Genomic DNA, 27,059 nt, shown 5'->3' with positions numbered 1-27,059 from the left:
CACTCAGGCACCCGTGACACAGGAGATCACAAAAGAGGGGATGCAACGAGGAGAGAAAACTCTCGGCGATAAGAATGACTGCAAGCACATCAAAGGGCTAAGGCAAAAGTCCTGCGACACAAGATGTCCAAAAGACAGGAAACGCACGATAGACAAGTGACACAACATGCACCGGGACTGCTCTGCCCTGTGCACCTCGACATTGTGATCAAATGTGAGACTTTCCCTTTATGTGGCCTACTGGGCCCCTTCTTGGGTATCCCCATCTCCAAAGCTGACTCAAAAATCCCTCCCAGTGAGTCCTGACCCGACACCTCGCTTCCATTCCCTCTGTGGGTCATAGCCCTCGACTTATCTCTCGGACATCTGGGGATGTGAATCTGCCTTGGGCACAAAAGAAGGCTGCCTCTCGCTGTCCGGGAAGTTCCTGCTGTCACCGGGCTGTTGTCTCTTAGTTGGCTACAATAAAGAAAACCAAACATCAGTACATGAACTTAGTGGCACATCGGCCAAAACCCAACAATTCTGCCACTCACCATCTCCTAAGAGGGCCAACCCACCTCGTTGCCGCGCTCCTCTGGCCTTCTCCATTTGTATCGGGTTTACATCCTATCCCTCTGCCGCTGCAAAAAAATTATTCGTCAATGTCACTCAGACACACAGGGAAAGCTTAACCTTTCCTAAGTTCTCCTGTGTCAAAGCGAACTGCCTAGGATCCAACAACAGCGTGCATTAAGACGAAGGGCGAGAAAACTGCGAGATGCTGCCATACCGCCCCCCCGAACCCCACACAGACGGGCCACGGTTGCTCGGTCTGAGGTGTGACTCGGGTAGCTAAGCAAAGCTAAAGCTTACCTGTAAAGTCTTCTTTCTATTCCTCCTACCCCCCACTCTACTGCACAGGGCAGAGCAGTTCCAGGCTAAACACAAACAACGCATTATGCTACAAACAGCGTGACACAAGAATGATAAAAACAGCTCTCAGGGAGAAGAATGACAGCGAGGACTGAGACGATGCCAAAAGAGACAACCAATGGCGTGTCTAAGGAGCAGAAGACAAGACTGTAACAGAGTGACCTGTTACAAGAACTGTCAGTCTCGACGATAAAGACAGCTGCGAGACAATGTTCAGAGCGCTCCTCGTATCCTTACGAGTCCCAGGACATTACAACTCACGGCTGGAAAGGATGGACGTCAATACAGCCAGGAACAAGGACTCAAAAGACATCCGACTCGATGCTTCCGAGATGCGATTCCGAGACACGGCCGAGCCCCCCAGTAAAAGAACGAACGATATCAGCATCGTGCCAAGAGGCGATAAGGTCCTCAAGGGGAAAAGGCAGAGATAGCTGATCCAAGGGATCCCAAAAACACTCTAGGCAACACGACACACTAGACAGCACGACACAGGCTGGAGCTGCTCTGCACACCCTACAGTTGCAATCAAAAGTAGAGCTGCTTCCTTTAGGTGTCCTAAGAGGCCCCTTAGAGGGCATCCCTTACCCCTGCACTAATTATTAAATCTCTCCCAGGAATTTCCAACTCACTACTCTGCTATCATCCCATCTCCAGGCCACAGCCCCCAACTTATCTTTCGGATGACTGGCGACATGAATCCACATTGGACGTGAAATGAGTCCTCCTCAGCAGTCTCGGAAGGCCCCGTGATAGCCAGGTTAGCCTCTTAGTCAGCAAGATAAAGAAAACAAAAATCAATGTGCAAGTTCTGGGGCATATAGGCCAAATCCTAGCAGTTCGGCTACTCGCCATCTCCTAAGTGCATCCAGGTCCTCAAGTCTCCGGCTTCGTCTCAAGTCAAAAGCTGTGGCCATTATTTCAATGGACACCTAGGTTAGCAAGGGACAAAGTTACACTGTGCTTCTGTGAGTGTGGTGGATGCATTTGTGTGCTTTAAGATATGTAAATACATCTGCTATGCTTGAGGAAAAGCCTTAGGGGGCCCCTAATGGACACCTTTTCCCACCATGCAGCCTTCAAAACCCCTCCTGGCACTTCCTAGACCAGTTACCCTGCTCACAGTCTCTCTCCCAGTCATAATCCACGACTTACCTATTGGAAGCCTCAATTTCAGATGTCATCTTTGACACGGGGCAGGTCCCTTTTGTGATACAATGAACACACCGAAAAAATTTGAAGTTCCGTACTTGACACGACCCAGAAGTTACAATGCTCCTAAGAAAAAAAAAAAAAAAAAAGAACAAAAACTGAATTTAAAAAAGCACCTCACCCCCCTGAACACTCAACCCAAAATCATGAGCTTAAATACTCCCTGTGTTCAATGCTATCTTCTTCATCATGTCTTCAAAGCCTCTGTTGCTTTAGAGGCCAAAAGTATCTGCTGAAAAAAAAGCTGAGATAAGCTGAAACATCCCCTTCATTGAAATAAGACAAAAGCTCTTATCCCAATCAATCCCAGAGAGGAAATAAACCCCTTTGGCAAAGGCTGGGGTTAATATACCCCTGGCCAGGCCCGCCTCTCATTCCCACAATGCCCTAGAAAAGGGAGGAGGTAATTACCAGAAGGTATAAAAGCTCTCAAAGCAGCTGTACCTGCTTGGCTCTTCTGACTGAAATTCAATGGAAGTAAAGGGCTGGAGTAAAGGGCTGGATAGAGGAAAAAAAAAACTTGTCAGGGAAATGATACCTTCTTTTTTACTACAGCTACATTGAGTGAAAGGGCAGAGACTGGGTAAGAAATAAAACTTCATGTTTTGGCAGCATAGATAGATAAGTGCGATAGTTAGTTGCTAATTTGTATAGTTACACCTTAGTAATTACTAAGTAGTACTCCACATATGACTAAGTAGGATGGAGAAGAATAGTAATTATATGAATGGTGTAACTCTCATTGGGACCTCTAATTAGGGCTATATACGTTACAAAGTAAAATTAACAGACTCCCGGGCAGCGTTAGGGCTACGCGTGTGCCGGGCTTGCGTCCATATGAGATATTTGGTACCAGGACACGGGTAGAAGTGCCCTGAAATGCAGATTTAAGGCCTTAAAATGCTGAAAAAAGGAGAGCTTCCTTCAACTGAACCCCTTAAAGTGAGGAAACAGGGTGTTTACCTCCACTTAAGCTGATACAATGGCAAATAAATGGCTTCTCCCCTTTAATTTAATCCCCTAAACTATTAGGAAAAGACGGGGTTTCCTCACTTTAAATATCTCAAATGATGGAAAAAGGGGGATTTTTCCCTCAGTTCAAACCCTTAAAAAGGGTTAACCCTGATTGGGCTTCCCCCTCAATTTAAACATTAGGATGATGAAAATGCAGGAGTTACCCTTAATTCAAACCCATAAAATAGCACTGTTGAGGTTTTCCCCTTCCATTTAAACTAGAAAATAATGGAAAATGGGGATTCCCTGCCAGCTGATACCCTTAACAGCATAGAAAAGGCAGGGTTTCCTTCAAATGATACCATTAAAATTGCAGGGGACTTGAATTGATTCCCCCTCCATTTGGGCACAGACAATTACAGAAAAGGAAGTTTTTTCCCCCAATTTAAACCCTTTTTCTCCTAATAACCCCTCTCTTTTCTGGGAGCATTGTGGAGGGACTAGGGGCTCTGGGGAGGGACTGACAAGATAAAAGAGGAAAGTTGAAACTTTTCCCCTGGCACCTCATATGCTGCCCCGCCTGCTCAGCTGCCCGGGTGCATCCAGCTGTTCCCTAGCCCCTGCTGGATGCTCCAGTTGTTGTTCCTGGAGGGACACTTGGGATGCCTCTGCTGGCCTGAATGTCAGTGAAACATTGATATAGTTTATAAATACTCCCTCTGCCTGCTACTCAGTCTTTACTTGTGCATCTGCAGGGAGCAGATTTACTCCATCCTTTGATCCCGTAGCTCTCCAGCCCAAATGCCGGTTCTTGCGGACGCAATCTAAGCAGAAAACTACTACGAGTGTTCGCTTTTAAAGTAAAATTCTTATTACATTTGGCTGCACAATTAAAATAAATACTTGTACTGGTGGTCATTGTGGGAAAGCTTTTCAGAGGAGAAAATAACCATTTTGATAGCACAGATGCAATTTTGACAATATTGCATTCTCATGGATTTGGGAATCCTGCCTGTATAAGACATCTGAAAATTGGTATTTTGCAATTTGATACTTTGAAACTGGGTCACTTCGATATTTTGGAAGTTAATATTCTGCTATTTTGAAACTGAATTAATTTGGTATTTGGAAACCTGGTATTCTGGTATTTTGAAACTGGGTAACCTCGGTATTTTGGAACTTGGTGATTTGGAACTGGGTTACTCTGGTACTTCTGAACTTGTTCTGGCAATTTGAAACTGGGTTACTTCGGTACCTCTGAACTTGGTGTTCTGATATTTTGATACTGGGTTATTTTGGTATTTTGGAACTTGGTATTCTGATATTTTAAAACCGAGATTTTGAAACCTGGTTTTCTGGTATTTTGAAATTTGGGTTTCTATTCTTTTGAAACTAGGTTATTCTGGTATTTTGGAACCTATTTTTTTGTAGGCTGGTTTTTTGTTATTTTTTTAGTATTTTGTAACAAGAGCTTTTAGTATTTTTGTAACCTCGGGGTTTGGATTTTTTGTAATCTGTGCTTGGCAGAGACCAGGGGCATCCTAGATGAGTCTCTTGGCTTCATTCACCATCTTCCGCTACAATTAACCTAGCACGGGAACTGTTAAATTGCAGATTATACCATGAGACGCTTCCTGAAACAGAAATAAATTACAGTTAAATGTCTCTTCCTACACTAACACCTGGCCCAGTTTAAATCCATACTTAGCCCGACTCTTCCTCGCCTCCCATTTCCTACCACTCTGCTCAGGGCTTTGCACCTCAAGCTCTTTCCTTCCTCAGTGGCATCACAGCAGAACACAGCAAGGTTTTGCCTGGCACTCGTGCTCTCCATGCTGATCTTACTGGGAACTCTTCTGCTTTTCACTGCACCAGCCACAACAACATTTGCTCACTAAAATAAATGCTTTCCACAATGAACTGCAGGTGCGAGGGAACAAGTGCCGCACAGCAATATTTTTCAGCCTAAAGACAAATACTTACTAAGGTTTGGATCCTGTTCCAGTGCACCAGAACCAAACCAATCTGCTTCTGCTCTGAAAACATCAGCAACACAAAACTGAGCTACCAGCATGAAGCACCTCACTGTTCCTACCTTGCCTGTCCCTCACATCCTGCTTTGTCGTGTCCTACGCTACCATGCTACAGGCTGCTGGGAGTAAGATTCATCCCTGAGAGCCATCACACAGATATCCTTGAACATTCCAACTTCAATGCCAATATTGTAGGAACCTCCTGCATTCCATTCCCTAGTACAGCAACAAGACAAAGTCCTCATCCACCCTGGATCTTCAAAAAGTAGTGTACAAGGTTTAAACAAGCCTCGTGGTTTGAAGGGCACCGTCTGCCCAAAAAGCCCAACTCTGCATCCAGATGAAATGAACATCACAAATAGATCAATGAACATCAGATGCACGGGACACTGTCAGCCTGGACCTTCAATTAACTCCGCCCCTGCCGCTGGATTGACACAGCAATGGAAAAACACGAGCCCAAAGATCTCATGAGAGAGTGCAAAACATATTGAACACTGCTTCTAGAAGGTGCCACATCATTATTTAAAGGTGTGGCTCAGTTGAAGAGCAATACCAACAAAGCCCAGAGACAAAAAGCCTGTTCTCGAAGAACAGAGCTGTGCATTTCAATTCCCTTCTCCTTTCTCTAACAATTCCCACCAGACCTAAAGCTGACACAAGAAGCGCTTGGTGCCCACAAATGTAAATCCAGACCTGGCCATCCCTACACCAGCAAGTCCAAACACAGAGTCTCAGACAATTTGCATTAATTCATACCTAACATTTAGGACGCAGCTCCAGCTGCAGCACAAAGTCAGCGCAGACAAATGATCCCCAGGAGCCGTGGAATTTTCTGCTCCTCCTGCAATAGCGTTTATGGCTGAACAGTTCAGAAAAAGGCCTGAGCACACAGGACTGGAGAATAAAGACCAAGTAACAACCCCTGTGCTTGGAAGGGGCCTGGGGCATCCCAGTCCAGGCTATTGGCTTTTTTTCCCTTTTTTCACTGCAATTAACCTGGAATGGGGACTTTTTAATCCATCCAGACAATCGACACATTTCCTGAAGCAAATCCTCCACATAAATGGGAAGTACAGAAAAGCTCACTGCCACATTCAGAAACCCTTCAGCAAAGCACTTGGAAAAGCAAAGCTGTACGGGATTACCTGGAATGCCAGGGAACTGAAGTGAAGGTGGGAAACCGGCCCACAGCAAACAGCTGCCACTGCTTCTCACTCCAGTCACTACACAAGCCAGCTTCCCTGGAATTTCACACTCAGCGTCTCTTCCAAGCTCCACAGGGGAACAAACAGGTACTCCAGCATCTCCCTCCTTTGTACTTTGGGCAGCACAGACCCACCGGGAGGAACTGCAATCCAAGGGCAGATCTAAACATGGGACTTCTGCTCGCCACTCTCTCCACCTTTTCTCCAGCTTAGCCCTGGGCTAGGAAACAAAAGACAACAAACATTTAAAAAACATCTTTGAGTTGTCTTGAGGATGCCCAGGCCTGGGAGACAGGCCTTCCCACCACCCTCTTGGCCTTTTCCCAGTCTGACTAACTCTGGAAATGTGCACCCAAACCCAGGTTAGACAGGCTGGGGTGTGTTCTGCACACCAAAGAGCACAGCCCCAAGCACCGGGAGCCTGAAGATGCTCTGGAGTACAATTCACAGCCTCGGTGAACCCTGCCATAGTAAAGCAAAGGGGTTTCTCCTCCTCTGAGAGAGGAAAATGCACAACAGCAAGGGCTGACCGAGCCCTTGTGGTCAACTGTGTCACCGAACAGGCTCACTCTGCTATTGTAAAATACTACAAACCCCATGGCTCTGGGGTTCAAAAGCTAGTTTTAGGTCAGCAAAAAGCTCTCCAGCTGGGACAATTCACTGAATTCACTGGTAGATCCCAAAATCTGTTTTCAAGTTTATAAAAACCTACACAAAAAAGTTCTGAGCACGCTGGAATTAAAGGTGCTTCAGGCACAGGTTCCCTGAACTCTGGGAAAACTGTCCTGAGTCTGGCTTTGGGCTGCTCCCCCTGCACACTGTGTTCTTCAGACCAGCCATCCTGCCTGGGAAGGCCAGGGAGAAGGGAAGGGGCATTGGAGGCCCTCTGGGAACCCCCAGCCCCACTGCCAGCAAGCAATGACACTGTCAGTGCCTGCAGCCCTCACTCCAGTTTGTGTCAGTGGGTAATTCCTGATGCAGCACTTGCAGATATAGGTAAGGGGTGGCCCTGGCAGTGCTGGAGCAGCACTTGGACCTGATGGTCTCAAAGGGCTTTTCCAACCTCAGGGATTCTATGGGACACCCAGTGACTGGCCCACCTGCACAGACAGGCACGGGAAGCTGTTACACACAGATTAAACTGCCATGAGCCAGAATACCACCCACCTTGCTCAGCCAAGAGCCCATCCAGCACTCACCGAGAGCTGCTGGGAGCTGAAATTCTCCCTGCTCCCCCTGCCTGGGAAACTCTGCCTCCAGCTCCGGCCCCACCTCCTTCTCACCTCCTGGGACAGAGGAGCTGCATCCTTGCTGGGTGCGCCCGGCTCTGACAGCTCCGACCTTCGGGAGAGCGGCGGGAGCGCGGGGGGGGCGCGCGCAGCCCGGTCCGGTACCGCGCGCGGTTCGAGGGGTCCTCGTCAGGAGCGGGGCGGTGCGACCGGCACGGAGCCGACCACGCCGCTGCCTGCCGCCTCCCGCCCCACCCCGGCGCCGCTGACCCCACCACCCGTGTCCCCACACCGGGAAACGCCGCGGAAAATCGCGCTGAAAGCGCTGGGTCGCTGTCGGCGGCCGGGCCAGGTTCAGGCAGCCGAATAGATGCGTTTCTGAGGAGCGCGCTCCTTCCCCGGCGCCGTCTTGCCATTACCCAGAAGCGCATGCGCACGATGGCGCCATCTTTGGAAGGACAGGATACGCCGCGGGGCGGGTCGCCATCTTTTGTGGGGGATCACGTGACTCTCCACGACTCCGCCATCTTGGGTGCTGGCAGAAGCTACTTCCGGCTAAGGTGCCATCTTTTGTGTGGCACGGCAAAGGGCCCCGCTCCTCTGAAAGGCGTCTCTTCCGCTGCCTGAACCTGATCCCGACTCTGACGCCGACTCTACTCTTGCACCATCCGTGTCCCCACACCGGAAAGCGCCCTGCGAGATCGTGCTGCAAGGCCGGGGCCGGGGTCGGACTCAGACACTCAGAAAGAGGAGAGAGGTCCTTCCGCGGCGCCATTTTGCCAGTCCCCAAAGCGCATATGTACCCGGCCGCCATCTTGGGGAGGACAGCGTCACCCGCGCCCCCGAGCCGCCATCTTGAGTGTGGTATTTGCCACCCGGCGGCTGCAGTGCGTCATTCTGGTCACCCGGGGGCAGCAGCGATTTACGGCCCAGCCAAAATCCCAGACAGTTCTACTGAGACAGAAAAAACCCTCTGAATACTCAGAGCTATTTCTATTGCCTTTATAGAGATATTTTCTTCCATTTTTCAAGCCCTTTACTGTTTAATTTATTTATACAAAAGTTATATTTGCCTTTTTAAACCCTCTATATCTATATTTGGAATTTCTTATACTCTTAAGATCCTGCATAAGAAAAGCTACAGGTTTTTGTATTTTTTGCAAAAACACACCCCCCAAACTTCCAAGCATTTTTGGGCTGTAACCTCCCTTTGAGAGGACCCCGCCTGACCCATCTCATACCCTACTCACCTTCTCCTTCAGTGCATCTTCCCTCTCCCAGTGACATTGGAATGCCCCAAATGACATCATCACCCCCCAGACTCCAATTCCCTCTCTTTTTCCTCGCCACCAAAGAAGGCATAAAATGAATCCAACTACCCTGGACACCAGCTTTAACAATGCTGTTCACATACATCCATCCCCCCTCCAAAAGGGGCATCTGCTAGAAAAATAAAGGGGAGTCAGCCCCCCAAATCATTAAAGTCCCTCCCTGGCTCCTGTCTCGCAGGCTGGCGGCTGCCCCACAGCAAAGGGGCAGTGTGTCCGAGGTGGTGCCTTGTCTCCCATTCAGGCTCTTTGCCCTGTCCCTCCTCTGCTACGGCGTTCCAGCCAGTGCCAGAGGCCTCATCCCTTCCCTGTGACCCTGCTGCAGGGAGATCATTCTGTAGGCTGGAGGACACAGCTACACCACAATAGGAACCTGCACTCACAGACCCACTGTAACAGCTCTAGCCCTCGTGCCGCTGCCACGTCTCCCTCAGTCAATACAGCAGCTGAAAGTCAAGTGGGAAAATTTGAAGAGTAAAATGAAAAATAAATAATCCTATGGTTATCCTTCTGTTGTCTCTCACTGCTGCAGCAGGCAGAGCACCTTCAACATAGACACATACTGAACAGAAGTAACCCAGTGACATAAAAAATCTAAGAACCATGAATACAGGACCAGAGATGTCATCAGGCCCCACAGCTGGGGCCCAGCAGGAACAGGGGCCTGATCCCCACCGTGTATCATCTCATCCAGTGCAAAGGCAAGGCAAAGGTGGCTGGTAAGGGTTAATTCTGTCACGCAGGTAGCAAGTCCCTGCAGCAAGTCTGCTCCATCACTTGGGGGCCCTGACATCTCAACCCAAGTTGTACTAGTGTCACACCTGAATTTAACAGAAAACAGAATAATGCAGGCAAGTATTCCATGCAAGAAAATTAAGAATGTACAGTGTTAACATGCAGTAATTTATTAACTTCTCCTCCTGAACTGCATGCTCCCAACTACCAGGAAGAAGTAAGGATATTACCACCTTTTAGAAGAATCAGTGTCAAAATTCCACTGCCTGACTACATACTTAAATAATTTTGTAGTTCCTTTCAAATGGGCATTTATTATTGAAAAAAGTGTATTTTTAATATTTAAAAAAGCAGGAAACACATTCTAATTACTGTCAAACTCTTCAAAATACAAAAGGAAATAATAAAAATTATTTGCCAAATCTTTTTTGTCTTCTGTCCTTTTATAGGACATTGGACATAGGCACTTGGTAATATTACATGTACTCCATGTCTACTCCTTATGAGTACCACACAGCTTCATAGATGCACAAAAACTTTTAAGACTACAAGCATCCAGGTGGAGGGAAATATGCAAATATACAGCTGTTTACTAAAACTGTTCCATTTCACAAAATTGAAAACATGAGCATGTATTTGAATATGAAAGCATATGTGTCCCACTGGTTTTGTTTCCCTGGTACATTTATAAATATGACAGTATGCAGTTAACTTATAAATTGTAAAAAAAAAAAAACCCACCTAGATGTCATTTCCATTTAACCACACTGTGATCTAACAGTAAAGCCATGTGAAGTATCTTAAATTCACAGTACACAAGTAATACATCACATTATTGCATATTAAAAAAAACCCCATGAGACTAGAAAGCAACTTGAAGCATTTTATGACATATCTTCCTACAAAACACAATAATTAACAAGTGATTTTACATTCATCAGTTTTTCAAGCATCCAAGCAAACATATTCCAACCACAGTTGGAACAACAATTCTAACCCTAACCAGAATTTTTTTTTTCTTCTGGCAGCAGGGACATTTTTCTTGTGGAGTTGCACAGTAATCTAAAAGTATGTGATGTTGACATGGATTCAGGATAATGCTATGATAACCTTCCTGACACACAGGACAATTTTTTGATTGAAGCTGAAACGTTACCCATAAAAAAATTACTGCAGTCAGTAAAAACAATTTCAAAGGACACAGTTGTGCTCTAGCAAATTCATGCTTAACTGTACCAAATAAAATTCTAAGCTAACAGCACAAAGGATTTCAAGTATACCCGTGCATAAACAGCTATGAAAATGTGCCATTAGGTAACAAACCTAGACAAGCAATTATTTACTCCAATCCTTTGATTTTTGGTACTTCCACTGGATGTAGTCCAAGATTTCTTTTTCAAATTCTACTAGTTAAGACCTCCCCACAAACTCCTGCAAGCATATTATGGATGGGTTTTAAAAGGTAGAAATTATATACAGCTGCCAAGTGCACTGCAAGATTAGGACAAACTGAATTTGCACAGACCACAGATGTTTTCAGCAAGTCACAAAGGTGCCTAGGTATTAATTCGTATTAACACCAAAGAAAATAAGACATCTAGTTACCTTTGGGGCTATATGCCTATTCAGTACTAAAACGAGAAAAATAATCAGTCCTGTCCTGTCCTGTCCACCCGTCGAAGAAAAGACAGAACTGAAAGACATAGATAATCTTGTTAAAGGAATGGGAAAAGAGATAATGTTCTGTGCATGGCTCTGAGGCACAATTTTTAGACAAAAAAAAAGTAAAACTCTCTGAATTAGACTGCATGGCCAAAAGGGATATATCTTCCTTGCCTCACAGTACTACCTATATGTAAGGAAGCTGCCTTTCCTTGCTTTGACATGTAACACCAGCAAGGAAACTGTGGAAAAAATTAGGAAACTACAGCACTTACCAGAAGCATTTCTAATACATTTAGGAAGCACTTTCGTAAGATCACAAAGAGCATATAACCAGAAATAATACTTTGCACAAGCCTTGAACTGACCAGCATCAGGGATGGATCAGGTACTCAGTGATTGTAAAGCCCATTTCCAGAACACGAGTTCTCATGTTATTACTATTTTACCACCTAGGAAATAAGAGTGCACCAGTGTTGATGTCAGGGTGTAAGTCTGCAGTAATAGTAAATCATAGAATGGTAGAATGGTTAAAGTTGGAAGGGACCTGCTATGGCAGGGACATCTTTCACTAGATCAGGCTGCTAACAGTCATCAAACCCGTATCTCTCCAATGTGGCACCAACAATCATCCACAGCTTTTCCTCAGTTCACTAATGCAGCTATTCCACCATAGAAGGCTACTAGATTAGTCATGCACAATTTGCCCTTGGTGAAGTCATGTTTGGCCATCTTTAACTGCTTCTCTGTCTCCCAAATGTTTTCACTTGTCTTCCAGGGGGATCTGCTCCATGATCTTAGCAGGCACAAAGGTGAGGCTGACCAGGGAGCAGATCCCAAGGTCCTTGTTTTTACCCTTTTTAAAAATGCATGTAATGTTTCCTTTTTTTGGGTCACTGGGGATTTTGCCCGAGTGCCATGACTTTTCAAGTATCATTGAGAATGGCCTGGCAACTACATCATCCAATTCCCCCAGGACCAAAGAATGCAACTGATTGCATCCCATGGACTGCTGCATGTTCATGTTCCTCACGTGGTCCCAAACCTGATCTTCGTTTTCGACGGCTACTATTACGTATTCCCCTGCACCTCCCTGTCTTGAGGTGTAGGGGCTTGAGAGATGTAGGAAGAGAGACTATCATTGAAAACTGAAGTGAAAAAATTGCTGAGTATCTCAGCCTTCTCCATGACATTTGCCTTTACTTTTCCCGTCCTCCTTACCAGGGGAGCATGGAGGGTGTGATGTGTGCATTTTCTTTAATTTTCCTTTTGTGTTCAACACACTTGTAGAAACCCTTACCATTATTCTTTGAATCCTTTGCCAAATTACACTCCAGCTGTGTCTTGGCTTTCCTGACCTCATCTCTGCTCCAGGCAGCATCCCGGTAATGAAAGAAAAGTATACACTGAAGATAAGCGTGAGGTTACAAGTAATTTGGAATTCAGCCATCCTGGGTTCCAGATCTACTGCCTATTTAAGTGCACATATTCCAGGATTTTGCACATTTCACATTCACATTGCACATTCACATTCACGCAAGAACGGCGTGCATTTTCAAGAAAGGTCCACTACAACTGCCCTGACCTATAAAAACTGGCGTTCAACAACTGCATGGTTATAGTGCTAACATTCATAGTAAGAAGTAATGCCATAGCCAGATGACAACACAGGACATAAATCTGAAACTGCATATTAAAGAAACATCTTCCAGTTGTAAACTGAGGCATAGTATTCTTGCTAAAATGGGATTATACAGACCTGCAGCTCTACAGTGTCTTCTATACCACATGAAAAAATTAGATACCCAGGAAATGCCAGATTTGGAATGTAGAAGTAGAGATTTGCATTTAACACTTCCAAGAACTTCCAACAAATGCCCACGGTGTACCAGGCATCTAATGTATTCTTACCTTTACTGGCTAACAAGTCTTTTTGTGGACAGGCTCCTTCATCTTCTTTATGTGGCATCTAACAGACACTGTATGAGGAAGCAAAGAAAGCAAGAAAATCAAAATTAAATTAACAAGATCATCTTATAGCTTTTGAAATGTACATTTCCAAATACATGTAGTTCTGTCATCACCTGTATTCTGGAGAGGCTAATAACACACGCCACATATTAAACAGTCACGAAATTGTAAACCTAAGCCTCGTAACTGTATAAAGCCAACATGAAATCAGAAGCCCTGTGTTACAGGTTTCCCAAACTCCTCATTTCGTTCAAAACCTGGAAGCTTTTGGAATACCAGCTATAACATGAGCTGTATCAGCTGACTTTCTGGTATAACCTCCCAAGCACTGCATCAACTCAAGAGGTGTGAATGAATGAGCCATGTGTGAAGGATTACCTGTATAAAGCATCTCACTCATACACATGCAGATAGACTGCTGAAGGGTTAAAAAGGATGGTGTTCTGAAACTCTCAGGTTCCCCAACCCTCTTTCCTTAACCCATTCCTCAGTGTCTGGATGAGATGAAGTGGTTGTATGGTTGTGTTAATCATGACCATTAATCCTCCAGAGGCAGGGGCTGGAGTGCAAGGACAAAGGTAGTAACCACAGTCTCCTACTGACCAGGATTCAGCCTTTCAGCACTTAAAACACTGCAAATCCTCTTTTGCAAGCTCAGTATTTGAGTCAAGGGAAGGCACATAACAATCAATGTGCATTCAAAGGCATAGTCCGTCTACCTATGCTCATTATTAATTCAGCTGCTGCTATTAGTACTAGAGGTCTGTAATTTTACAATAGAACAATTATAGAATAATTCACTACAGCTGCTAAAATGTTACTATGTGGCACAGAATGTAAGTGAAAAAATCCAGCAATGCACAGCTCTGCTGTGACACCTGGTGTCAGGGCCAGGTCAAACTACAGCTCCCTCCTTTGATTTTCAGAGAAGGAATTTTGGGGGCGCTTTCTGTGAGTTGACGGAAAGTCAGCCTAAATATCCATCTTCTCTAACTGATGGTGCAGGGACTGTCCTTCTTGGCCAATCCACAACTAAGTCCACACTTTTTCACCCCTGGAGGTGGAAAACTGAAAAATGTGGAGCTGTCATTCATATGTTCCATTACCCTCATCTCATTCACATGTTACTGGACTCATACCTTCCATTTCTAGGACATGTTTCTTTTTCCTCAGGTTCAAACCCATTACTTGGCCTCAGTGTCACCATATATATTGATTCTCATTTGCCCCATTTTTGCTTCTTGCTTCTTTTACTGCTCCTTCCACCAGAGGCTAAAATTCTTTTTTCTTATCACGCCTTTCCCACTGATCACCTTCAGGATCCTTAGGGTGTCATGTCCATGTGGGGCATGGGCAGTCCAAACAAAACATGCCACATATATAAACTGGTGCATGAGTTATTCCTACTTCATGAAGCTGCTAATATCAGTGGTTATTTTTCAGACCATTACTCAGGATATTGCCCTATAATTTTCTTGAACTTATTTTTAACAGTCTGCTTCATTCTTTTTATTTCTCCCAAGTGCTGTGGGTGGCAAAATATGAGCAGCCTTTCTTTAATTCCCTGCTTACTCCTGAAGGCTTGAATTACTTCACTTACCAAATCTCCTTTTTTATCTCCTGCTCTATCTTATGCTAGCCAGTGATCCATACTTACGGCGAATTTCTGTCGATAGATGTTTTTTTTACACTTACAGCTGCTGTATTTCTTTCAGTGGGGAGTAGTAAAGCCATTCCAAAAAGATGCACCTGATGATGCACATGATGATAAGCAAACACAGTTGGTTTTTTTTTTTTTTTTTTAATTTAGAGCAGTTTATATAATCTATTTGCACTCTTTACCAAGGTCCCGAGGGTCTCTAATGTGAGAGATGGAAGCTTGGTCGCATTAGTTTGCTGATAGAATTTAAGGGGGGAAAATGAGATGTCAGAAAGCATCTCACGGCAGCCCAGAGCTCTGACCCCCCGCTCGGACACCCTTCAGTAAAAACAGCCCACGGCACCGAGCGCGTCCCCCGCGGTGCACCAGCACGGCCAGGGTTTGCCCCTCGCTCGGGAGGCGCCCGGTGGCAGCGCCCGCCGGACCACGCCCGGGGCAGCCGCTCCGCCCGCCGGCCACGGCCCCGCTCCAGCCGCACGGCACCCGAGCGAGCGCGTGCACGACCACGACGCGGGCGAGCGGCCTGGGCAGAGCCACGGCGGGGAACGGAGAGCCGAGCGGCCCCCGCCCGGCGCAGTGCCAGGCCCCTCCTCGCCCCCTCCTCCGCCCCGGGGGGAGGCAGCCACGGCGGACAGGACACGTCCCGAGGCCCCCGGCCACCCGCAGGGATGCACTTACTTGGTCGGGGCCCAGGCATGCTGCCGCCAGCCGGGGGAGAACCCGCACCGCAGGGCACGGACAGAACCACGGCAGCGCACGGCGAGAGCCGCTGCCCGCCCCGCCCCGCCCTCACGGCTGAGCTGCGCTCGTGCGCTGCAGAGGCGGGCGGGGCGCGGCGGCTGCTCCCCGGCACGGAGCGGGGGACGGCGGCTCCGCTCTCCGCACAGGCGGCAGTGCGCGCCCGCCGGTCGGCACGGCGCACGGCTGGGGCGGCCAAAAAGTGTTACCGCTGGACCTGGGGGCACAAAAGGGTGCTCGGTTCTCTGTTCCCGGCCTCCCTCGTCGCTGCTCCTGATCTTCAGCTACGAAAGAATGTGTAGCATCAGAGCGCCAGATACTGAGAAAAAGCAGATCTGAGAGCCCTGAGCAAAACAGGAAAAGGAAGACTTCTAGTCCAAGCCAAGATGCCAGCTGTAAAAAATACATCACTTTTCAGGTTTCAGTTTTGATGGGTTACCTATGTTTGTCTGAGAATCAAAAAAAAAAAAAAAAAAAAACCAACCAAGAAACAAACCCTCCGCAACAACCAAAAACATTTTACAATGCCAGCTAATCACTGCAAATGTTACAGCAGCAGAGGAAAAAAGAAAACAAGCAGCCGGTAGTTTTTATATGCTCCTTTGTCACATCTGTGCCTAAAATAAATCACCCAAATAATGGGTTTAATTCCACATTAGTGCATACAGCAGTTTAGTGAGTTTATAGCTGATGGTTAGGCTTTATGAACACTTAGTATTTCAGTGCTACAAGGAAGAAAGTGCTGAGCACAGATGTTTGCAAATAGTGATAATAGGATAATAAATTACTGTAAAGCAAAGGCAAACTCAATGTCACAGACTTACTGCTCTTATTTATGCAGAAAAAATACCTTAATGCATTCAATAATAAGTTATCAAGAATGCCTGGCTGGTGCTGCAATGGGCAGACATACAACACACTATGCCTGAACACTAAGGGATTGTTCTGTCATTGTTTGAGTCAGCCTGGTGGAGGTATTTCTCATATCTAATTCTTTTAGTTTTCTTTAGTTGACAGCCCCAGCTGAAGTCTGATGATAAAGAAGCATGTTTTGGAGATGGCAGAGGCTGGAGGGTGCTGAAGTAGTTGTGCTCCTTCTTGCAGGGCAAGGCAAAGCCATTCTCCTCACCACAACTCAGGGGAACTGAAAGCTGGGGAATAAGAAGAGGGTTTTAAAGAAGTGAGATGGACAGCTCCAGTAGGAGCACAGAATCTGAGCCCCTTAATATTAGACCATGAAAATAAAATTATTCTAGATCTGTGCCTAATTCCTGCTTCTCTCTTTTTACCACCTGTTCCCAGTGTACGCTTGGTCTAGAGTATCGAAACTAGACTAGACTGTTGCTGAGATAGAGCTGAATTTCACAGCACATGCTCATCCTAACTAACATCATGCTGCCTGCAGGCTTTCCACATTCTCCTTGCCAGGAAAATATCACACCTACTTTTAAGACATCAGTACAAGTCAAGAACACTTGTTGATCCTCTGCTCATCTGGGCATAATTTTGGACATTCAGTATGGACCTGCTGGGGCAAGCGCCGGGACAAGCATGCGTTCCAAGCAGCCTCTCTGATATGAAGCATGCCACTTCTCGCAGTCACCCTCCTGCATATTAGCTATTTTCTACCAGATGAGAGGAGGAGTGCAAATTCTTCTGGCATTGGCTATATTATGGCACATGCCACCTGGGCACATTCCTCAGTATGTCTCTGGCAGCTGCCAGCTCTCAACAGTGCTCAAATAGCTCTCTGCCCCAGTAGGAATTTACTGATTTTCTCGTTTCTTTCCAGAAGATTGTAAGCGAACCTGATGGAGCAGAAAGTGAAAAGAACATGTTTTTGTGGGCACTGATTTGGAGCACGAAGTTTAACTTCGGCTCAAGACCCTTTTACAAAGATCTTCAAATACTGCCAAACTACAGCAGAGGCTGCAAGTGAGTGAAAAAGCTAACCAAACCTCCTTTGCCATTTAAAAGACAGAATGCCCCTAGAAGACAATTTAGCAATCATGAGAAAAAATACATTAAGTGCAATCAACACTGAAAAGGTCCTCTTCTTTTTATGCTGGGTTCACTACGTTCCTGTTCCTTCTTTAAAATTTTTTCTCTACATCTGAGACAAAATACGAAAATTAAAGCAATTTTCCTGTGTCCCTCATAGACAGGAGATTGATGATGTGTTTAAACACTGATCCAGTATACAGAAACCCTCCTTACATAACCACAGGGACATTATATATGTGTCTCACCTTCCTACCATAAGTTACTTTGAAGCTCCTCTGGATGGAAACACAAATACAATCCCATGCATTGTGCTGCTCAGACCCTCTCTCCTCACAGAGACAGTTCCCTGCCAAGAACAAAAAGATACGGGGTCACAAGAAACAGAACACAATGAAGGAGGGGAAGGCTCTATAGGCAATATATTCCCAGTATTGTCTGCTCCTTCAAAAGCTCTTAAGTGCAAGAAAATTGGCTGTAACTCTTTTGACATCAAGTGACCACTGTGGTCATCAAGTGGTACTGAGGTGTTGCTGGATTTGAGTTCCAGAACTCACAATACTACTGTGAAGGAGTAGGAATGTTAGGTGTTTGCTCCTGAAAGCTTCTTTCTCTCCAAATAGGGACTGCCCCTCTGAGAGAGTCCCAGGCATCTCATGTGGTTGTTTTTATTTAATGCCTTCCTGTCATTGGCAGAGGTTTTCCTTCTTTGACTGACCTACTTGTGTCAAAGAGCAGAGAAGGAACACATGTGAAGGCTCCTTGCTTAGATCTTTTTAAAACAGGTGGCAAGGCAGAAGTAGTGAGTGAAATATCTACTACGGCATGGGAAAGGCTTTTGTTGCAGTTTTATGATGTAGCTTCTATGGCAGAAAGAAACAGGTGGAGAGGCTGAAAGTGCTATTTCCAAGTGAAAATATGTCCACATCTCATGTCTGCTGTGTCACCTCATTTTACCACATTAAACGGTTGAACCCACATTTTAATTCAAGCTTATTGATAATGTTGGTAAAGGAGAACACCAGCTGAAACTGAACTACAGAACTACAAGCTGAGAATAACATTGTGCATACTTTTTGTCAGCTGTGCATGCTGTGCTTAACCTGGAGGTATTGACTGAAGAGAGACTTGTTTGTCCAAAACTGGCATAGTCCATTGCATGGTTTATCCATATGATCACTCTGGTTTCAGAATTTAGTCATCGCATTACGCAACCAGTAATTGGGGACCTATTCTGACAATTTTTGACTGACTGGCAAAGTTAGATGAGGATCCATGTGGGATCAAGAAAAACCTAAGCAAAACAAAGGGGAATTTTCTAGCTCTACAATCAGGTCCATGCCAAGTAGACAGCAGGAAATAATGCATAGTCACTGCTGCCTGTTTTAACTGATGTGGTATTTCTCATGCTCAGGCGAGAGACTGATAGTAGGCATCACAAAGACACCACTGTCACATCCTTTGTTTTTAAAGAAGTTTGTTTTGTGGAAAATGCACAAATTAATAATTTCCATCTTTTTGCCCTTTCCCTCCTCAAAACATTTCAGACAAACTGGCCTTTTCTAATAGAAATTCCTTTTAACCAAAGTGCCCTAAGTGGCTGTTCTTGTGAATAGAGACCTGAGATATCAGGCCATAGTAACAACAAAGTCTCGTCCCAGTCTATTAAAATCTTGAATGGAGCTTGATATCCATCTCAGGCAGCAATGTGCAGGGGCTGGAACAGTAGCATTACCTCCCTATTTAAATAATTCAGCTCTGGAATGGAGGCAACCAGGGAGAGGGGGTTTTTCAGAATTTCTTATTGGCATCTTGTTGACATGAGCAACTAAATAAGGGTCTTGTCATTACCTTTCCAGGGATAAGATAATTCATATAATGGGTAATTCTTTTCTGTGCATCTTGTAAATATATTGAGAGGAGCCTAAGTTTTCTCTTTAGTTGATACTGCTATTAAAGAGAATTGGTCCAGAAGGAAAGGTTTGAAAATGTCTCCATTTCTACAGTTAAATTCATTTTTCCTCCTTTTGCCTGAGAAGTTTTAAAGCCAAATGCCTGATTATAGTTTTCCAGTTGGGAATGTAATACAGCATTGGTGGACTCACTGCCAGTCACAGCTATCAACACAGCTTGAATGTCTCATACTGGGTACTCAGAGCTAAGTCTTAGCCCATAGAGTTATTTGGTTTAATATTTTTAAAAAAATGTTGGGCAATTTTCCATCTGCCTCAAGCACTGCTCCAATTTATCTGTTTTTTCACTATTAATTGGTATATAACACTCTGAGGCAGATGACACATTCATGCAAAGCAGAATGTAACAAAGGAAGGGATAAAATGCAGTCCTCTTGGCACTTTGTTTTCCTACTAAACCCTTATGACAGTTCTCCTTTTGACACATGCCTCATTATTTAGCTTATAAATTCATTATTCCCACTGTAATCTTGCTGGGTTTCGGGACAGATATAGAAAAGGCTTGTGCTCAAGCCAAGCAGTAAATAACTGAAGTAGCAATCTTGAGAACTGATGTCAATATTTCCAGGGCCATTTCAAAGCTCTTTGTGTGGAACCAAAACGTGAGATCTCCATTCTTTTATTAGCTCTCCTGAGAGAGGTAGTATTGTTAATATTCATCTTCCTCTGATACGATTTGGTTTCAGAGACTCCATGGGAACCAGCCAGATTAGAATAATATAATCATAGTAAATTGCTTGTAGCAAAAATTGTATATAAGGCCCCTCTAATACATACATTCAGTCTCTGGACAGCAGCAAAAACATGATAACTGAATTAGACTTTCAACAAGATTTTGACGATTGATGAAGCAAATACAACCTTTAAAACAAAAGGTTCCCTCCCCCTCTCCTTATCATGTCTGAGCTGTCAACAGAGAAATCTGGTCCACCTCCTTCATGAATTAGTCTCTCTATTTATGTATTGCCTTCCTCAGTGTTCCCATTTGCTATAAAGCTAGCCAACCCAATTAATTTTATTCCAGTATTATTAAAATTACTATTACCATTACAAATGTTTCCAAGGGAGATAATATTAATAACAGTCTCTCCCATCAGATCCTGTCAGTTCCTGAGGTGATTAATATTCCTGTCTGCAAGAAGCATTATATTGTTTAGAGAGGGCATATTGCTTGACTCATAGGCTGTTATTCTTCACGGTCTGTGATGAGTGCATTGTGATCTGCTATTATTGCTTTACTGTTTACACAGCTTGAGATACCTCATAAAGCAGCTAGGAATAAGATGAAATTCAGATAGACTCAGATCTAAGAAATGAGACAACCTTACAGGAAGATCTTCAGCTGTTTTCTTCATTCACCATGTCACATCCCCACTGACTGTTGCTGTCATCCTTTTCCTACCCAGGATGCAGATGGCAGCTGCATTTCTCTGTGTATGGCCAAATCCTTCCTCTCATCTCAGGAAGGATAACTTTCGTGGTTAAGAAATCCCCTTCTCACCAAAATCCTTGAACAGTGCTCAGAAGAGATAAGAAGGAAGAAATTATTATCAAATGGTAAATGAGGCTGTATGATAAACTAGTATGATACTTGAGCAGAAAAAGAGATGATTTGATGGTCCAGAGAGGTCTTAAAAGAGAGGACTGAATTTGATATGGGGGGAAAAGTGAGTTTTGCACCCCAGGGCAAGAAGAGAAGCATTGCAGCTTGCAGAGATAGGTGGAAAGTTTGTTTAGCTTCATGGTATCAAACCCTGGAAAAAAACCTGTATGTTGCTAAGATACTTGTTAATGGGCTCACACTTCATCTAAATGAAATCAAAAACGTTCCACTCCTCAGTCCATGCAGAGGATTTGCTCTGCCATGTAGCAGATTTGATCTGCCATTGGTAGCTTCTCTTTTTCATTTCATATTCTAGAGATTAATCTGCTGTGTTGAAAGAGCAAAAAGTGCACTGTACTGTGCTAATGAAATTTTAGTAGAGCTTGACGGTTTTGGTGAATAAACTGAAATAAGCTGGTTGTCTCTGCCCCCTGCACATCTTCATCTAGTTGAATATATTTCCTATTTTATGATATTGAGCACGTGGTCTCAAAACTGGGCTCACATTCAAGAGTTGCAAATTACTGTTCACAAATAAGGCGGACTCTGCAAGAGTTATTCTAGATCAAGATTAGAAAAGCAAATTTGGGTCTGCATTTTAAAAATCCCTTTGACTGGGAGTCACAGTTTAGGCTTTGGGTTCAGGTCTTTCTGGAGACCCGATCAAACTGCAAAATGCTAGGCTTTTCACTTTCACTTTTGTTAAGACTCGGGAATTTTTTTTCCTCTTTTTTTATGATAAAAAGGTATCAGTGTTAGAACAAACAGAATCTCAGCTATAACCCTGACAGTTTTTCTGAGGTTGATAAAGAACTTTCCATCAAAGCAAGATTCCTGCACAGAAAAAATTGTGCGCAGTACATGCAAGTGAGGAAGAGAGAAACTTAAAATATTTCTCACAGCATTTTTCCTGCTTCCTGATTATCTGGCTCTAAAGTGCCCATTTAAACCTCCCTCCCAACAGATGGGCAGAAATTGCTGGTCTGCTTATGCAACAAGTAAATCCTGCACTTGGTCCAGGCAAGACGACCATACTATCCAGCACCTGAATGAAAAAAACATCTCTATCAAAGAAAAGAAAGGAGAGAGTAAAAAATTAAATGAGACAAAAGAGAAAGAAAATAAGAGGAAATTAAGCAAATGCAAAATCAATTATGTATCTCTGAATTTTGTTAAAACCAAACAGAGAGGGAAAGGAGAGATATCATCCCTATGATGAATATACATCCAATATTTTACAGTAGGAAGTGTTTTAATTGCCTTTATTCTGTATTTAGGTGAATAATCACTATCATAGCTTTCATTGGATATTGCATTATCCAATGGGACAAAAAAATTGTCCCAAATCAGAGCTGGGACGGTCCCTTGATACTGTACACAAACACAGGAGAGAGGATCCTTATCTCAAGAGGGCCTGAGTACAATAAAGGAAACAAGAAGCCAGTGCAGGCAACCTTGTTACTTGAGTGCACAGTGCCCACAGGACACTAGCATGCTGTAGGCAACTGATATTTGGTAGTGTTTGAAACATACAGCATTTTCCTATGTTTTTAAAGTGAAAATTTCAAACTTAGAGAGCAGAAGCTTTCCCAAGAACACATATTTTTCTGAAAAAAAATCTTTTCTTTTCCAGCAGAAAGCTTTTTCAGACAGTGGCTTCCATGTGGTGGTTGATGAGGCCATGGAAATGATGCTCTGTAGTCAGCTTTCTGTCACAGCTTTGCCAGCAAAAGTTTTGATGGAAAGGCTACTTGTTAGAGTCATTTGCATATGGAAAAGAGGATCCAAAAGAGTAGGGAAATCATGGATCTAGATGAAGCATTTCTAAAATGCTAAAATGTAGAGGACCGGTGATTTGGAAGTTAGCATGATACTACATGAAATAGCAATTTCACTGTTTGGAAGAATTCCCCTTTCCATCTGCACTTTTTCATTACTACTACACACACAAACACCTGAAGCCAAGAGAGACTTAATTACTTTTGTCTCTAGATTTAACCTAGAGGTAGATACATAGAAAAATGCATGTTGTGAAATCTCTAACACAAACTGGTAATAGAAAAGCTTAGTTTTAATGACAATTGAGAGTAGGAACTCCATCTGAAACTATTAGAAGTCAGAAGAATGCCTGCATCTTATCAAGCTTTTTCTGCAAGGTCTCAGAAGAGCTGGAAAGATATGAAGGCTTTCCTTCATTCTCTGGCTTGGCTAAATGACCTCGTTAGGGAAAACAAACCCCATTCCAGCCAGCCATTATCATTTCATCCCCACCTCCCCATGCTTATTTCCTTTGAAGTTGAGCAGACTATAAAGATTTCCAGAGACGAATGTGAGCTCCCTATCTCCTCTACCTTAGCTAAACAGTGTGAAGGAACAGCCTTCCTCCCATACATAAAGCTAAGCACCAGCCTCAAAGCTGCTCCAAAATGAGCCACGGAATCAGCCAAGAAATACTTGCAGTAGAGCAGTCAGGAAGGTGCTGAGACACCCAAATGCTGTTGCTCGGAAAACTGAGTTTCAGTCCATCACATCTGGATCTTGCAATTGATAGGGCCACCTCATGTGTGGCCAGAGACACTGGCAACATACTTTGGAAGTTCACCTTTCAAAGGCTACACTGCATGCAGTGGCAGGATCAAAATAGAAAATACAACTGGAGGGAAGAGCTATAGCAAACGGGAAAGATTAATTACACTCCCTATATGCAGCTCAGCTTTTTAAGGTGTTAAGTTGGAAAGACAGTTTTGAACTAAGCTGTAAAATTTACTATCTCATTTGTGTTTTTAAAATTATGTTCCACAAAAACATGAGTCACATTCATACATAATATGCCCCCCAAAAAATCACTACACAGGAAATTTGGTCCAGGAAAATAATTATTTTCCTCTTCATTGTCAAAGTTTCTTTAGGACAGCATATGCATGTTATTTTCTTTAATTCTTTTAAAACAATAATCAGTGTGTGCACACTTGTATAAACATATCTATGTGTGTATTTATGCACATAATAATATGTGTATGTGTGTAAATACATACAAGTGCATATGAGTGAGGGGAGGTTTAGACTGGAAAAAGTTTTATCAGGAAAAAGTTTTTCACCCAGAGGGTGGCTGAATACAGGAACAGGCTCCCCAGCGCAGTGGTCGTGGCCTCAAGCCTGAGTTCAAGAAGCATTCAGACAATGCTCTTAGCCCCAGTGTGGGATTGTTGGGGTTTCCTGTGCAGGGCCAGAAGCTGGACTCAATGATCCTGGTGGGTTTCTTCCAGCTCAGGAGATTCTATGATTCTTTGTTTCTGCATGTAAGTATCTATACACAATAAGCATATTATAATTTATATGCCTGACAGTTCAGTTGAACCTTATGAAAAGCTCATCGTCTTCAAAGCTAGGCTGTCAACTAAGAGAACACAGGAATTGTAAGGTTGCCTGGTGGCCAGGACATACCGATGTGGTAATATACATTATCTATCAGTTACCATGCTCAGTCACTTAAGATGACTTGACCCAACAGGAGTTTAACTGAGGTTAATTAAATAATACAAAATAATGCAATTATGGGAACACAGTCCTTGGAGATGGCTGGAAGAAAAACACAGGGCCAAATTCTCTTACAGTGTAATCCTGGTGAAGCCAATGGAAACCTCCTGAGAATATCATGTCCTATTAGGACAAAAGAGCTGTGTTCTTGCTCGGTGGCAGTTGTTCATCCCTCTGGAGGGCACCAGTTTATACTCCTAATCTTTCCAGGAGGTTTAGGGAAGAATTTCTGTGAAACTCAGGGCAGATGATACCCAATTTGTCTGTTAAACCTCAATCCATAGCTCTCATGGGCAGGTACCATAGTTTCATTACTGTGGTAGCAAACCTTGCAGGACTACACAGCACTTGCTACAGACAGAACAGTTCTGTCTCTGTCCCTGGATTATCCTGCAAAGGACAACTTTAGCAGCCAGGCTGTTAAAAAGAAAAAGCTGTGTAATTCTTTCCAGGAAGTGTCTTTTTTGTCATTCTGCCTTCTAGGCACAGGGTCCACTCTAGGATCTACTACACTGTGTCGTTTTACAGTTGTTCTGCTCAGAGGGTACTTAAAACGGAGCCCATGACAACAGAAGTAAAACAAACAAAAAAACAAAGAACAACCTAACAGGGTGGAGAGGAGGATGAGGGGAAGTGAGGGGCAGTTACAAAGTGAGGGACGGGATATATAGAGTATATAGCTGTTTCTTGCAGTCTGTTTCACTTTTGTTTAAGATGACAGCTCTTTGGGCAGGAAAAATGTATTTCTCCATGTTGTGCTTAACAAGTAATAACAGCAAATTGCCAAGGAGGTCATCAGGACACACTGTATCTTTATACACATTCATACTTTGTTCTCCCAGAGATCCTAGTTGTAGGTTTAAAAATGACATAAGTAAATTATTTTCTTGCTAATTAAATCCACATAGGGACCTGTGCTATACAGATTACATTTCAATTGGTTATTTTATCACTTTTTGCACTATATCTGAAAAGCAGGCTTCATGCTAGATTAGTACAGATTAAGCAGATTGGTGTCCAGGTATGTGTGGGCAGTGTATGTGATAGAAGGATGTGGATGGATAAATTTGCACATATTTTTCCCTTGAACTGGATTCTTTGCAACTCACTTTCCTAAATTCTCCTTGCTGTCCATCAAAGAAAATTATTAATTTATTAATCTATATCTGGCCTACAAGGAAACTAGAGGTTGCTGAAAACAATTCAGGAGTTTACCCCTGCTATAAATAAAAGATGGAATACACAAATTGTCAAGAAAGTCAGCTGGGCAAGGGAGTTTTACAGGTACATCACGTAAATCAGGTGACTTGCAAGTAGGAGAAAACCATGCAGTGAAACAGTATTCAGAGATTAGAGACAGAAATAGGAGTGCTGAATCAATGATGTGAAGCAGTAGATAGTGAATGAATCTGAAGAAAAAAGGAGATAAACAAGATTACCAGCTTGGTTTCATGCAGGCCACAATGGAAGAACATGACCATTACTAAACCTGAAAATGAAGAGGGGTACAGTAACCAACAGAGAAGGTACTAGGGTCTGGGTAACTCTTCTGTCTGGGAAAAAAAGAAAAAAAAAGAAAAAAAAAAGAAAAAAAGAAGACAGTTAAAAAAAAATCCTGGACATGAAAATTACTCTGCAAAACCAAGTCACAATTCCCTTGTAGCATTCATAAATAGTCTAAATCTTGTTTACAGTTGTAATTTCTATTTGATGGAGTTATTGTCAAAGAGATTAGCAAATCCTTTCAGTTCAGAGACATTTAAATTTAGCAGCAGGAAAAAGAAGTTTGTTGAGTGTGGGATCCACCCCTGCTGCTCCAAAACAATCAGAAACAGGAAAAAGTAATCAAAAGGGAGTTTTAATGAGTTATAGAGCTATTGTTTACTGCGGAGGGCTGAAAGCCTGAAGTCGGAGCCTGGAGGACCTCTGTGACCCTGCACTGCCTCTCAGTGGCAAAATATTTGCTTGAAATTACGTCAAAACAACACAATGTATGTGTCTGAAGGCCAAAGGGGTGGGGGGAGTGCTGAGAAAAATAGTGGAAATTCCCTGAGTCTCTGAACGTACTGAAGGCTTTCCCTGAAAAACAAGGCAGTAAACAGCAGCTGTATTCCTACATTCAAGCTAACACAGGCAGTGTCTCTGTGGCCAGCAGGCCCAGGGTAAAGCAATACTGCCATGGTCTCATGAGCCTGCCAAATTCAAAGCTTCACAGGGGGATCTGGAAGCTCTTGTGGAGGGGCTGAAAATGGGAAGCTAATTTTTCCAAGGAAATAATTATACAGAACTGCTGGGGTTTT

This window comes from Aphelocoma coerulescens, chromosome 12, assembly GCF_041296385.1.
Source record: "Aphelocoma coerulescens isolate FSJ_1873_10779 chromosome 12, UR_Acoe_1.0, whole genome shotgun sequence".
Lineage (NCBI taxonomy): Eukaryota > Metazoa > Chordata > Aves > Passeriformes > Corvidae > Aphelocoma > Aphelocoma coerulescens.
The sequence above is the reverse complement of the archived record's forward strand: the minus strand, read 5'-3'. Positions refer to the sequence as shown.